This window comes from Monodon monoceros, unplaced genomic scaffold, assembly GCF_005190385.1.
Source record: "Monodon monoceros isolate NGI ecotype Baffin Bay Population unplaced genomic scaffold, NGI_Narwhal_1 Super_Scaffold_21, whole genome shotgun sequence".
NCBI classification, from domain to species: domain Eukaryota; kingdom Metazoa; phylum Chordata; class Mammalia; order Artiodactyla; family Monodontidae; genus Monodon; species Monodon monoceros.
Window position 1 is genome coordinate 36,348,907 of NW_021703778.1, and position 14,863 is coordinate 36,363,769.

At 38.2% G+C, this 14,863-nt stretch overlaps 1 protein-coding gene across 3 annotated transcripts in view; it reads left to right on the forward strand.

Annotated features, from left to right (window-relative positions):
- SEC11A (SEC11 homolog A, signal peptidase complex subunit) overlaps positions 1-14,863 on the forward strand; it is a 56,239-nt gene that overhangs the window by 11,527 nt on the left and 29,849 nt on the right. Inside the window, exon 2 of one of the 3 annotated variants that reach the window (XM_029238038.1) lies at positions 7,681-7,817. The exons of the other annotated variants lie outside the window; for them this stretch is intronic. The gene's annotated coding sequence lies outside the window, so the exon portion shown is untranslated. The remainder of the gene's footprint in view (positions 1-7,680; positions 7,818-14,863) is intronic. 3 annotated transcript variants of the gene reach the window in all.

The window sequence follows — 14,863 nt, forward strand, 5'->3', positions numbered from 1 at the left end:
TGTCCCCTGCATTGGCAGGCGGATTCTTAACCACTGCGCCACCAGGGAGGTCCCCCTCTTCCTGGTTTTTAATGAATAGTTTAAATAGGTAATATATTTACATTGTTCTCCCCCACCCCCACAAAAAAGTGAGAGTGACGTTTTCCTGTAGTCTCGCCAGCATTGTGTGTTTTCAGACTTAGATTTTTGTCATTCTAATAAATGAAAAGTGGTATCTCAGGACAGTCTTACTTTGTATTTCCCTCATTATCAGTTTGGTTGAACATATTTTCATATGATTTTGGAGTTGTTTTTATTTCATTTTCTGTGAACTAGCAGTTCATAATCCTTTGCCTATTTTCCTTTTGGATTGTTGTTATTGATTTCTAGGAGCTGTTTATAGGAAGATTAGTCTTTTGTCGTATATATTGTAAATATTTTCTCCCAGTTTGTCTTTTGATTTAGCTTACAGTATAATTTGCCATGCATAGTTGTCAGATTTTTTGGTTATTTGCTCTTTTATTTTGTTTTGGGTAGCCAAATTTACCCATCTTTTCTTCATGGCTTCTGGATTTCAGGTCAGTTTAAAAAACCTCCTTTACTTCAAGGCCTTTCCTACTTTATTTTCTTCTATTACTTTTGTGAATATGTGCTTTAAAAAAAACAGCTTTATTGGCATATAAAGTATAAAATTCACCCATTTTAAGTGTATAATTCATGGTTTTTAGCAAATTTATAGGGTTGTGCACCTATCACCACAATCCAGTTTTAGAACATTTCCATCATCCCTGAAAGATCCTTCATGCATTTTTACAGTCAATGCCTGTTTCCACTCACCGCCCCAGACAACCACTAATCTGCTTTGTATCTCTATGATTTGCCTTTACTAGACATTTTATTTTTTTATTTTATTTTTATCAACAATTAGCTTTTATTAAATCATTTTATATAAATGGAATCCTATAAAATGTAGTCATTTGTAGCTGGTTGCTTGCTTGCTTTTTATTTTTGGCTGTGTTGGGTCTCATTGCTGCACGCGGGCTTTCTCTAGTTGCGGCGAGCAGGGACTACTCTTCGTTGAGATGTGCGGGGCTTCTCATTGCAGTGGCTTCTGTTGCAGAGCACAGGCTCTAGGTGCACAGGCTTCAGTATTTGCAGCACATGGCCTCAGTAGTTATGGCACTCAGGCCCTAGAGTGCACAGGCTTCAGTAGTTGTGGTGCGTGGGCTCAGTAGTTGTGGCTTGCAGGCTCTAGGGTGTAGGTTCAGTAGCTGTGGGGCATGGGCTTCATTGCTTCGCAGCATGTGGGATCTTCCCGGACTGGTGATCGAACCCGTGTCCCCTGCATTGGCAGGAGGATTCTTAATCACTGTGCCACCAGGGAAGTCCCTGATTGCTTTCATTTCACATGATTTTTTTAAATTGTGGTAAAATATATGTAACAAAATTTTCTATCCTAACCATTTTTTAAACTTTATTATTTATTTATTTTTAATGGAAATGTCGTTGATCACAATATTGTGTTAGTTGCAGGTGTACAGCAAAGTGATTCAGTTATACACAAATATATATGTATCTATTCTTTTTCAGATTCTTTTCCATTATAGGTTATTATGAGATATTGAATATAGTTCCCAGTGCTATACAGTAGGTCCTTGTTGTATCTTAACCATTTTTTAAGTGTAGAGTTCAGTAATGTTAAGTACATTCACATTGTTGAACAACCCGTCTCTAGGACTCTTTTTATCTTGCAAAATTAGAACTCTGTACTCATTTAAAAACTCCCCGTTCTCCCCTTCCCCCAGCCCATAGAAACTACCATTGTACTTTCTGTCTCTGTGAATTCGGCTTTTATTAATTTTTTTCTCATTATTTGTTTTCTGTTTCACTGATTTCTGCTCTAAACTTTATTTCCTTCCTTGGTTACTTTGCTATATTTTCTAGTTTCTTAAAGTGGAATCTTGGGTTATTGGGTTAAGGTCTTTCTTTTCAAATATATGTATTTAAAGCTATAGATTTGTCTCCAAGCAGTACTTTAGCTACATTACAGAAATTTTGACATGTTGTGTTTGTTTACACTCAGTTTAAAATATTTTGTAATTTCCCTGTGGTTCCTCTTTGAACCATGGGTTATTTGGGAAAAAATGTTTCTAAGTATGTATTTGTGGGTTTTTCAAATTTCTCTCCAGCGCTGATTTCTAATTTAATTATATTGTAGTTGAAGAGAATAGTTTGTATGATTACAGTGTTTTAAAATTGAGTCCCCTTTTAAAATTTGCCTAGAGCCTGGTCTCTGGAGAATGTTTCATGTTTGTTTGAAAAGAATGTGTATTCTCCTGTGTGGGGTGGACTGTTCTATAGATGTTTAGTTGGTTGAGGTATTCAAGTTTTCTGTATCCTTGCTGATTTTCTGTCTTATTCTATCAACTATTAAGGAGAGGATGTTGAAGTCTCTAACTTTCTATCCTGAGATAGATCCTACTTGGTCATAAGGTATATATTGTTTGGTCTAAACATTTACTAAAATGTTACAGATACTTTTTATGTCTATATCCGTGATACCATTCTGTGGTTTTCTTGTAACATCTTTATCTGATTTGGGTATCAGTAATGTTGGCCTTCATAAAGTGAGTTGGGAAGTATTCCCTCTTCTTCAGTTTTCTGGAAGAGTTGGCATAGAATTATGATTTTTTTCTTTAAATGCTCGGTAGAATTCATTAGTGAATACTGTCTGAGCCTGGAGTTTTTCTTTGTGGGAAAGTTTTTAAATCATAAATTCAGTTTCTTTAATAGGTCTGTTCAGGTCTATCTATTTCTTCTTCAGTGAGCTTTGGTAGCATGTATTTCAAGAATTAATATATTGGTATAAAGGTGTTCACAATACTTATTATCCTCTTGATATTTGTATATTAATACAAATTAATAAGTATTAGTCTAGTGATGTCACCTCTCTCATTCCTTCCTGATATCAGTAATTCATACCTTTCTTTTTTTCCTCATTAGTCTGGCTAATGGATCTCCTCAAAGAACCAACTTTTGGTTTGCTTTTCTTTACTGTTTTCCTGTCTTCACTTTCACTTATTTCTACTCATATTTTTAGTATTTCTTTTTTGTGAGTTACTTTGGATTTCATTTGGCTTTCCTAGTGTTTTAAGGTGGAAGCTTAATTTGGGAAATCCACAAATATTTGGAAATTAAACAGTGCATTTCTAAATAACCCATGGGTCAAAGGAGAATCACAAGGGAAATTGCAAAATATTTTGAACTGAGTATAAACAAAAACACAACATATAATTTGAGACATTTCTGTTTTTCTTAACATAGGCCTTTACTACTATAAAATTCCCTTTACATACTACTTTAGGTGCATCCCACAAATTTTGAAATGTTGTATTTTTATTCTCTTTTGATTTCTTCTTTTACCATGGGTGATTTAGAAGTGTTATTTGATTTCTAAACATTTGGGGGAATTTTTCAGGTATCTTTCTGTTAACTGATTTCTATTTTCATTCCATTGTGATTGGAGAATACTCTTTGCATAATTCAAATCCCTTTCTACTTATTGAGATTTGTTTTGTGGTCTTGAATATGGTCTATCTTGGTGAATGTTCTGTGTGTACTTAAAAGGAACGTGTATCTGCTGTTGTCAGGCAGAATGTTCTGTAAATATCAGTTAGGTCAAATTGGTTGGTAGTGTTGTTCAAATCTTCTCTATGCTTATTGATTTTTTTGTCTTCCTGCTGTATCAGTTATTGAGAGGGGGTGTTGACATTTCTGACTATAACTATGGATTTGTCTATTTCTCCTATTCTTTTCCATTATGGTTTATCGCAGGATATTGAATATAGTTCCCTGTAGTATACATTATGCTATACATAAACTTGTTGTTTATCCATTCTTAATGTAATAGTTTGCATCTACCACCCCTAAACTCCCAATCCATCCCTCTTCCTCCCCCTCCCCGCCTTGGCAACCATAAGTCTGTTCTCTATGTCTATGAGTCTGTTTCTGTTTTGTACATAGGTTCATTTGTGCCATATTTTAGATTGCACATATAAGTGGTATCATATGGTATTTGTCTTTCTCTTTCTGACTTCATTTAGTATGATAATCTCTAGTTGCATCCTGAAATAGTTTTTTATTGCTATGACTTCAGTTTCACTAAACTTTTCTTCTGTGATGTCTAATCTGCTGTTATTCCATTCTGTGTGGTTTTCAGACAAGGTTGGCTGCTTTCAGGGTGATATGCTGTGTGGTTTTCATTTCAGACATATTCTTTTTCATCTCCAGAGGTTTGGGCTGGGTCTTGGAAATATTTTCTATCATCTAAGTCTCTATTTAATGTGCTCAGTCTTTCCCCCTACCTTTTATTTATTTATTTTTTTGCCACACCACACAATTTGTGGGATCTTAGTTCCCTGACCAGGGATTAAACCTGGGCCATGGCAGTGAAAGCGCTGAGTCCTAACCACTGGACTGCCAGGGAATTCCTGTTTCAAGGCTTTTTTTTTTTTTTTTTTTTTTTGTGGTACACGGGCCTCTCACTGCCGTGGCCTCTCCCATTGCAGAGCACAGGCTCCGGACGCGCAGGCTCAGTGGCCATGGCTCATGGGCCCAGCCGCTCCGCAGCATGTGGGATCCTCCCGGACCGGGACACGAACCCATGTCCCCTGCATCGGCAGGCGGACTCCCAACCACTGCACCACCAGGGAAGCCCTAAAGGCTTTGTTAGGCAAGTCCAGAGCAGCCTTCAGTCTAAGGTTAATTTTGCACCACAACTGAACAATAACTTTTGAGTATGCTATCCAAAGCCCATGTGTTATGAACATTTCCACTCTGGCTGGTGGAAACAAATTATCCCTGCCCCATATGAACTTTTAGAATTGTCCTATCTGCTCCTTTTAGTTGGTTCTTTTTCCGTCCTTGGTACTTCCCTGAAATGCATGTGCTGATCATTGCTGATCATCAAGACTTGAGGAGAGACCATCTGTAGATCTTTGTGTAGTTCTCATTTCTGTACTGCCCTACAATCTTAAGTTGCCTTCACTTCCCCAAACTCCCAGTTCTTTATTCTCAAGTCGAGGAGACTTCTAGGCTCTGGCTACATTTCTGTTTTGCCCTGTGGCCTGGAAACTATCCATTCTGTAAATTGGGGCAATTGTAGGGCTCACCTTGTTTCTCCTTTCATAGTCCTATGCTACCTGGACACAGTCACATGTCCAGTGTCTGAAAACCTTTGTTTCATATACTTTGTCCAGTGTTTTAGTTATTTCAGAGGTAAATTTGGTCCCTGTTCCTCCAGTTTGGCCGGAATAGCATATATTCGAGATTCATCTATGTGTGTGTTTCAGTAGTTCGTGTTTTCTATTCCTGAGTAGTTTTCCATTACTTGGAAATGTTGTAATTTATTTATTCACCTGTTGATGGACATTTGGGTTTTTGTCTTTTTTTTTTTTTCCCAATTTGAGGCTGTTATGAATGAAACTGCTGTACATGTGTTGTGTTTTCATTTGTCAGATTTTTAAAAGATTTAATGGATTTTTTAAAATGAAAATTATCTTATTGGTATTATGCCTGTTTAGACTATTCAGGAACTTTTGTTATCGTTGTTAATCTTTTAAGATCCTCACTGGGACTATTAGTGACTTTATGGGACCATAATAACAGTGTCCATTCTGAATACACTTCAGTTTTTCCAACACCATCAGTTTCACTTGTACCTGCTGTCCGTGTATCTGCCTCTAATGCCCTAGCTTCTACTGCTGCTTCTTCTGAGTTAGAAACCAGTGGAATTGTGGTTATGAATTAATGAGTCTCTTAGTTTGAGGTCGCATGGTAAGTGGAATTTAAGACTTAGGCCAATGGCTATTTTGTAGCTCTAAGACACATTTTTGCTTCCATGGTCACTTCTGTCTTTGCTTGAGATGGCTAGAAGTCTGACTTCTATGTAAATATCCTATATGTTGAACTTCAAGTACCTCTTACAAGAACAGGAAATATAATGGTATATTTGATAACTAAAGGATAAATGCACAGTCTATAATTTCCAGATTATGGCTTGTTAAATTATAATATTTAAACTTACTATCAGCTTTATTTTGCTGAATTTTCTGTTGTAGGTTTTTCTTAAATTCTTGTTATTTATTTACTTACTGTTTATTTTAAGTTGTCATGTGGATTATTCTAGTCACGGAACTTTTGGGGGAAGTCTCCACACACTACTTCCTAAAAGTGCAAAAGAAAAATAGCACACACAAATCTCCCTATACCATAGCTACCGAAAGATATTACATAGAGCTTTGACTGGTTTTAATAACATTCTTTTCTAGTTACACCTTGAACACTGAGGGATATAATGTTCCAGTCACTTCTTAGAAAAAATAATGGGGCTATTCAATTCTGTGGTTATTATTCTACATATGTCATAATGTCTTATTAATAGTTAGCTTGATGTGGCCAAATGGTATGAGAAGGTTAGGTAGCTGCCACCTTATTTCTGCCAATACCCAAAAAAGCACTTCTTTCTGTACATTGATTCTGTATATTCATTAGCATTCAGATACAGTGGTAAAGAAAGCAGGGGCTAGGGAGGCAATATGTTTGTCTTTTCAGTAAAGATTTTTGTCACAAAAAAGGGGAGAAAAGAAAGAGAAAAATAGGACATTTTCAAACTTGCTCAGATAGAATATTTGTTTTAGCAAATAGTGTGCTTCTGTCTAGGTTTTGGCTCACATACTGACTTAGCAGTATTCAAACAGGCACCTTTTAAGGAACATTTGCCAGTTACATGTATTGAGGGACTTTTAACCTCTTTCTCTAATAAGAATGATGAGGATAATCTTGATGATTAGATGCATTTCACAACAATGATTCTATAGCAAAAAGTAGTATTACATGTCTGAAGAAAAAGAGAAGGGTAATTATAGTGACCTCCTGGCAGGGACAGAGAAAATCACGATTTTTAAGTCTTTCATTTTTCTTTTAAAGAACAGTTATTTTAGGGACTTCCCTGGCAGCCCAGTCGTTAAGACTCTGCACTCCCAATGCAGGGGGCACGGGTCCCATCCCTGGTTGGGGAACTAAGATCCCATACACTGCATAGCATGGCCAAAAAAAAAAAAAGAACAGTTATTTTATTAGATATTGCACACCTGTTCTGACAATGCTACATCTGTGCCCTTCTGAAAATGGAAAGATTTTCCTCAACAAAACAGATTTGAACTGGCTGACGTGTAGCTATTTTTAGTTTTATTTATTTCAGTGTGAATTTTTTATGTTTTGCTGGAGAAATATTAATATGGTTGATTATGGGATATTGCCTGCTTGGGGTGTTATGTGCTATATGGTATGTTACCTTTTCAAAATCTGGCCAATTCTGAATTACGAAGCATTTCTGACGCCCAAGGGTGTTAAATAAGGAATCATGAAACTATAGTTTGTAGTTTTTATGGAATCCCACAGCCCTTCCTTCAGTGATTCTGGATCGGGGCCCATAATCTATTGTCCTAACCAGTACTATAGGTGGCTTTTTTAGCATGGGAAGTTTGGAAAATAGAACCTTTAGCTGAATTCCTGGCTGCTGATCCACAGGTTGACCATAATCACTTCTTAGAAGCTAGTTTTCCTGCTTTTAGCCTCTCCCACTCTACTTCCTCAAATCTGTCTTTGGAATAAAAAGACCATTTTTTGTCTTTTAAAAAGCTACCGTCTTGAGGTGGAGTCAAGATGGCGGTGTGGGAAGACGTGGAGTTAGCATCTCCCTACAACTAGGGTGCCTGCCAGCTGCTGGTGGGGGACTCTGACGCCCAAGGAGACGGAAGGAGCCCCAAAGCGAACCGGTAGGATGTAGGGGGACTGAGGGGGGAGGAGAAGTGGAGGCCAGACAGGATCAGCACCCCTGAGGCCGGAGAGATCAGGAGTGGCAGGCGGAAGGGGCCCCTGGAAAGAGCAGGCAAGAGGTGGAGGGCGGTTGCCCCGCCCACTCAGGCACAGGGAGCCTGCTAAGCTCCCAGGCGGGTCCCCTGCTCTCCAAAGCCCCCTCCAGGCCATGTGGGTCCTTGAGGGCATAGGAAGGAGACCTGGGAGATCAGGAGAGGCAAGTGGGAGGGGCCCTCCAGGAGGAGCAAGAGAGGAGTGGAGGGCGATTGCCCTACCCACTCAAGACCAGGAAGCCTGCTGGGCTCCCAGGTGAGGTCCCCTGCCCTCTGAGACTAGAGGTGGGGGCACGCCTGGGCCCCTTCTGTCCCTTGAGCCTGAGCCCCACCCCTCACAGCCCCCAGGGCCTTTTCCAGTCCTGTGGGTCCTGAGCATTGGCCCCACCCACCGCCCAAACCTCGCCCCTGCTTAGGCCCTGCCCTCCACAGCCAAGGCCTCCCCCTGCCTTTTTCTTTTTCCCCTTCTCTTTTTTACTATTGTGGTATTGATATACCTTCTGGTTGTTGATTCATCTATACTTTTATTTTTATATTCTTCCTAACTTATCTATTAGTTTCCTAGTCAAATTTTATTTTTTACTTTGTTATTGTTTTTTGGTTTTTTTGTATGTTTTTTGGTTTCTCTTTCTACGCCTCAGGCGGCTCGGGGGATCTTGGTTCACGAGCCCAGGGTCCGGCTGAAGCTCCTGCAGTGGGACTCTTGAGTCTGAACCACTGGACTAACAAGAGAACCTCAGAATCCAGGGAATATTCATCAGAGTGAGGTCTCATGGAGTTCCTCATCTCAGCACCAAGACTCAGCTCTACCCAATAGCCTACAAACCCCAGTGTTGGAAGCCTCAGGCCAAACAACCAGTAAGACAGGAACACAATCCCACTCATTAAAAAAAAAAAAAAAAAAAGACGGAAAAAAATGTCACAGATGAAAGAGCAAGGTAAAAACCTACAAGACCAAATAAATGAAGATGAAATAGGCAGTCCACCTGAAAAAAAATTCAGAGTAATGATAGTAAAGATGATCCAGAATCTTGGAAATAGAATGGAGGCATGGACTGAGAAAATACAAGAAATGTTTAACAAAGATCTAGACAAACTAAAGGACAAACAAACAGAGATGAACAACACAATAACTGAAATGAAGAATACACTAGAAGGAATCAATAACAGAATAGCTGAGGCAGAAGAACGAATAAGTGAGCTGGAAGACAAAGTGGTGGAAATAACTGCAGAGGAGCAGAATAAAGAAGAAAGAATGAAAATAATTGAAGACAATCTCAGAGACTTCTGGGACAACACTAAACGCACCAACATTCGAATTATAGGGGTCCCAGAAGAAGAAGAGAAAAAAGAAAGGGTCTGAGAAAATATTTGAAGAGATTATCGTTGAAAACTTCCCTAACATGGGAAGGGAAATAGTCACCCAAGTCCAGGAAGCACAGAGAACCCCATAGAGTATAAACCCTAGGAAAAACACATCAAGACACATATTAATCAAACTAACAAAAATTAAATTCAAAGAAAAAATATTAAAAGCAGCAAGGGAAAAGCAACAAATAACGTATAAGGGAAACCCCATAAGGTTAACAGCTGATTTTTCAGCAGAAACTCTGCAGGCCAGAAGGGAGTGGCAGGAGAGGGCAGACAGCAGAAGCAAAAACTACATTCCTGCAGCCTGTGGAACAAAAACCACATTCACAAAAAGACAAGATGAAAAGGTAGAGGGCTATGTATCAGATGAAGGAACAAGATAAAATCCCAAATAAACAACTAAATGAAGTGGAGATAGGCAACCTTCCAGAAAAAGAATTCAGAATAACGATACTGAAGATAATCCAGGACCTTGGAAAAAGAATGGAGGCAAAGATCGAGAAGATGCAAGAACTGTTTAACAAAGACCTAGAAGAATTAAAGAACAAATAAACAGAGATGAAAATACAATAACAAATGAAAAATACATTAGAAGGAATCAATAACAGAATAACTGAGGCAGAAGAACGGATAAGTGACCTGGAGGACAGAATGGTGGAATTCACTGGTGTGGAACAGAATGAAGAAAAAAGAATGAAAAGAAATGAAGACAGCCTAAGAGACTTCTGGGACAACATTAAATGCAACAATATTCGCGTTATAGGGGTCCCAGAAGGAGAAGAGACAGAGAAAGGACCTGTGAAAATATTTGAAGAGATTATAGTAGAAAACTTCCCTAACATAGGAAAGGAAATAGCCACCCAAGTCCGGGAAGCGCAGAGAGTCCCATGCAGGATAAACCCAAGGAGAAACACGCCGAGACACATAATAATCAAACTGGCAAAAATTAAAGACAAAGAAAAATTATTGAAAGCAGCAATGGAAAAATGACAAATAACATACAAGGGATCTCCCATAAGGTTAACAGCTGATTTCTCAGCAGAAACTCTACAAGCCAGAAGGGAGTGGCATGACATATTTAAAGTGATGAAAGGGAATAAGCTACAACCAAGATTACTCTACCCGGCAAGGATCTCATTCAGATTCTATGGAGAAATCAAAACCTTTACAGACAAGCAAAAGCTAAGAGAATTCAGCACCACCAAACCAGCTCTACAACAAATGCTAAAGGAACTTCTCTAAGTGGGAAACACAAGACAAGAAAAGGACCTACAAAAACAAACCCAAAACAATCAAGAAAATGGTAATAGGAACATACATATTGAAAATTACCTCAAACGTGAATGGATTAAATGCTCCAACCAAAAGACACAGGCTCGCTGAGTAGATACAAAAACAAGACCCACATAAATACCATCTACAAGAGACCCAATTCAGACCTAGGGACACATACAGACTGAAAGTGAGGGGGTGGAAAAATATATTCCATGCAAATGGAAATCAAAAGAAAGCTGGAGTAGCAATATTCATATCAGATAAAATAGACTTTAAAATAAAGAATGTTACAAGAGATGAGGAAGGACACTACATAATGATCAAGGGATCAATCCAAGAAGAAGATGTAACAGTTATAAATATATGTGCACCCAACATAGGAGCACCTCAATACCAAAGGCAACTGCTAACAGCTATAAAAGAGGAAATCGACAGTAAGACAATAATAGTGGGGGACTTAACACCTCACTTACACCGATGGACAGATCATCCAAACAGAAAATTAGTAAGGAAACAAAACCTTTAAATGACACAGTAGACCAGATAGATTTAATTGATATTTATAGGACATTCCATCCCAAAAAACCTGATTACACTTTCTTCTCAAGTGCACATGGAACATTCTCCAGGATAGATCACATCTTGGGTCACAAATCAAGCCTCAGTAAATTTAAGAAAATTGAAATTATATCAAGCATTTTTTCTGGCCACAACGATATGAGATTAGAAATCAATTACAGGGAAAAAGACGTAAAAAACACAAACCCATGGAGGCTAAACAATACATTACTAAATAACCAAGAGATCACTGAAGAAATCAAAGAGGAAATCAAAAACTACTTAGAGACAAATGATAATGAAAACACGACGATGCAAAGCCTATGGGATGCAGCAAAAGCAGTTCTAAGAGGAAAGTTTATAGCAATACAATCCTACCTCAAGAAACAACAGACATCTCAAATAAACAATCTAATCTTATACCTAAAGGAACCAGAGAAAGAAGAACAAACAAAACCCAAAGTTAGTAGAAGGAAAGAAATCATAAAGATCAGATCAGAAATAAATGAAATAGAAAAAAGAAAACAGTAGCAAAGATCAATAAAACTAAAAGCTGATTCTTGGAGAAGATAAACAAAATTGACAAACCATTAGCCAAACTCATCAAGAAAAAGAGGGAGAGGACTCAAATCAATAAAATTAGAAATGAAAAAGGAGATGTTACAAGAGACACCAGAGCAATACAAAGCATCCTAAAAGACTACTACAAGCAACTCTATGCCAAAAAAATGGACAATCTGGAAGAAATGGACAAATTCTTAGAAAGGTTTAACCTTCCAAGACTGAACCAGGAAGAAATGGAAAATATGAACAGACCAATCACAAGTAATGAAATTGAAATTGTGATTTAAAATCTTCCAGCAAATAAAAGTCCAGGACCAGATGGCTTCACAGGTGAATTCTATCAAACGTTTAGAGAAGAGCTAACACCCATCCTTCTCATACTCTTCCAAAAAATTGCAGAGGAAGGAACACTCCCAAACTCGTTCTGTGAGGCCACCACCACCCTGATACCAAAACCAAAGATACTACAGAAAAAGAAAATTACAGACCAATATCACTGATGAATATAGATGCAAAAATCCTCAACACAATACCAGCAAACAGCATCCAACAACACATTAAAAGGATCATACACCATGATCAAATGGGATTTATCCCGGGGATGCAAGGATTCTTCAATATACGCAAATCAATCAATGTGGTACACCATATTAACAAATTGAAGAATAAAAACCATATGATCATCTCGATAGATGCAGAAAAAGCTTTTCACAAAATTCAACACCCATTTATGAACAAAACTCTCCAGAAAGTGGGCATAGAGGGAACCTACCTCAACCTAATAAAGGCCATATACGACAAACGCACAGCAAATGTCATCCTCAATGGTGAAAACCTGAAAGCATTTCCTCTAAGATCAGGAACAAGACAAGGATGTCCACTCTCACCTCTATTATTCAACATACTTTTGGAAGTCCTAGCCATGGCAATCACAGAAGAAAAAGAAATAAAAGGAATACAAATCGGAAAAGAAGAAGTAAAGCTGTCACTGTTTACAGGTGACATGATACTATACATAGAGAATCCTAAAGATGGCACTAGAAAACTACTAGAGCTAATCAATGAATTTGGGAAAGTTGCAGGATACAAAATTAATGCATAGAAATCTCCTGCATTCCTATACACTAATGATGAAAAATCTGAAAGAGAAGTTAAGGAAACACTGCCATTTACCATTGCAACAGAAAGAATAAAATACCTAGGAATAAACCTACCTAGGGAGACAAAACACCTGTATGCAGCAAACTATAAGACAATGATGAAAGAAATTAAAGATGATACAAACAAAAGGAGAGATATGCCATGTTCTTGGATTGGAAGAATCAATATTGTGAAAATGACTATACTACCCAAAGCAATCCACTGATTTAGTGGAGTCCCTATCAAATTACCAATGGCACTTTTTACAGAATGAGAACAAAAAATCTTAAAATTTGTCTGGAGACACAAAAGACCTCGAATAGCCAAAGCAGTCTTGAGGGGGGAAAAAAGGAGCTGGAGCAATCAGACTCCCTGACTTCAGACTATACTACAAAGCTACAGTAATCAAGACAGTATGGTACTGGCACAAAAACAGAAATATAGATTAATGGAACAGGATAGAAAGCCCAGAGATAAACCCAGCCACCTATCGTCAACTAATCTATGACAAAGGAGGCAAGGATATACAATGAAGAAAAGACAGTCTCTTCAATAACTGGTGCTAGGAAAACTGGACAGCTACATGTAAAAGAAATTAGAACACTCCCTAATACCATACACAAAATAAACTTAAAATGGGTTAGAGACCTAAATGTAAGACCAGACACTATAAAACTCTTAGAGGAAAACATAGGCAGAACACTCTTTGACATAAATCACAGCAAGGTCTTTTTTGATTCACCTCCTAGAGTAATGGAAATAAAAAGAAAAATAAACAAATTGGACCTAATGAAACTTACAAGCTTTTGCACAGCAAAGGAAACTACAAACAAGATGAAAAAACAACCCTCAGAATGGGAGAAAATATTTGCAAACGAATCAACGGAGAAAGAATTAATCTCCAAAATATATAAACAGCTCATGCAGCTCAATATTAAAAAAAAAAAAAAATCCAGAAATGGGCAGAAGACCTAAATAGACATTTCTCCAAAGAAGACATACAGATGGCCAAGAAGCACATGAAAAGCTGCTCAACATCACTAATTATGAGAGAAATGCACATCAAAACCACAATGAGGTATCACCTCACAACAGTTAGAATGGGCATCATCAGAAAATCTACAAACAACAAATGCTGGAGAAGGTGTGGAGAAAAGGGAACCCTCTTGCACTGTTGGTGGGAATGTATATTGATACAGCCACTATGGAGAACAGTGTGGAGGTTCCTTAGAAAACTAAAAATAGAATTACCATTTGGCTCAGCAATTACACTACTGGGCATATACCCAGAGGAAACCATAATTCAAAAAGACACATGCACCGCAGTGTTCACTGCAGCACTATTTACAATAGCCAGGATGTGGAAGCAACCTAAATACCCACTGGCAGACGAATGGAAAAATAAGATGCTGTACAGTTCTTCCCTGGTGGTGCAGTGGTTGAGAGTCTGCCTGCCAATGCAGGGGACACGGGTTCATGCCCCGGTCCGGGAAGATCCCACATGCCGCAGAGCGGCTGGGCCTGTGAGCCATCGCCGCTGAGCCTGCGCGTCTGGAGCCTGTGTTCCGCAACGGGAGAGGCCACAACAGTGAGTGGCCCGTGAACCACAAAAAAAAAAAAAAAAGAAGAAGAGCCGGTACATATATACAATGGAATTTTACTCAGCCATAAACAGGAAAGGATTTGGGTCATTTGTGAAGACGTGGATGAATCTAGAGACTGTCATACAGAGTGAAGTAAGTCAGAAAGAGAAAAACAAATATCGTATATTAATGCATATATGTGGAACCTAGAGAAATGGTACAGATGAACTGGTTTTCAGGGCAGAGATTGAGACACAGATGTAGAGAAAAAACGTATGGACACCAAGGGGGGAAAGTGGCAGGGGGTGGTGGTGGTGTGATGAATTGGGAGATCAGGATCGACACATATACACTAATATGTATAAAATGGATAACTAATAATAACCTGCTGTATAAAGAAAGAACTTAAATAAATTTCAAAAATAAGTATATAAATAAAAGTTTTTTTTTTTTTAAAAAGAA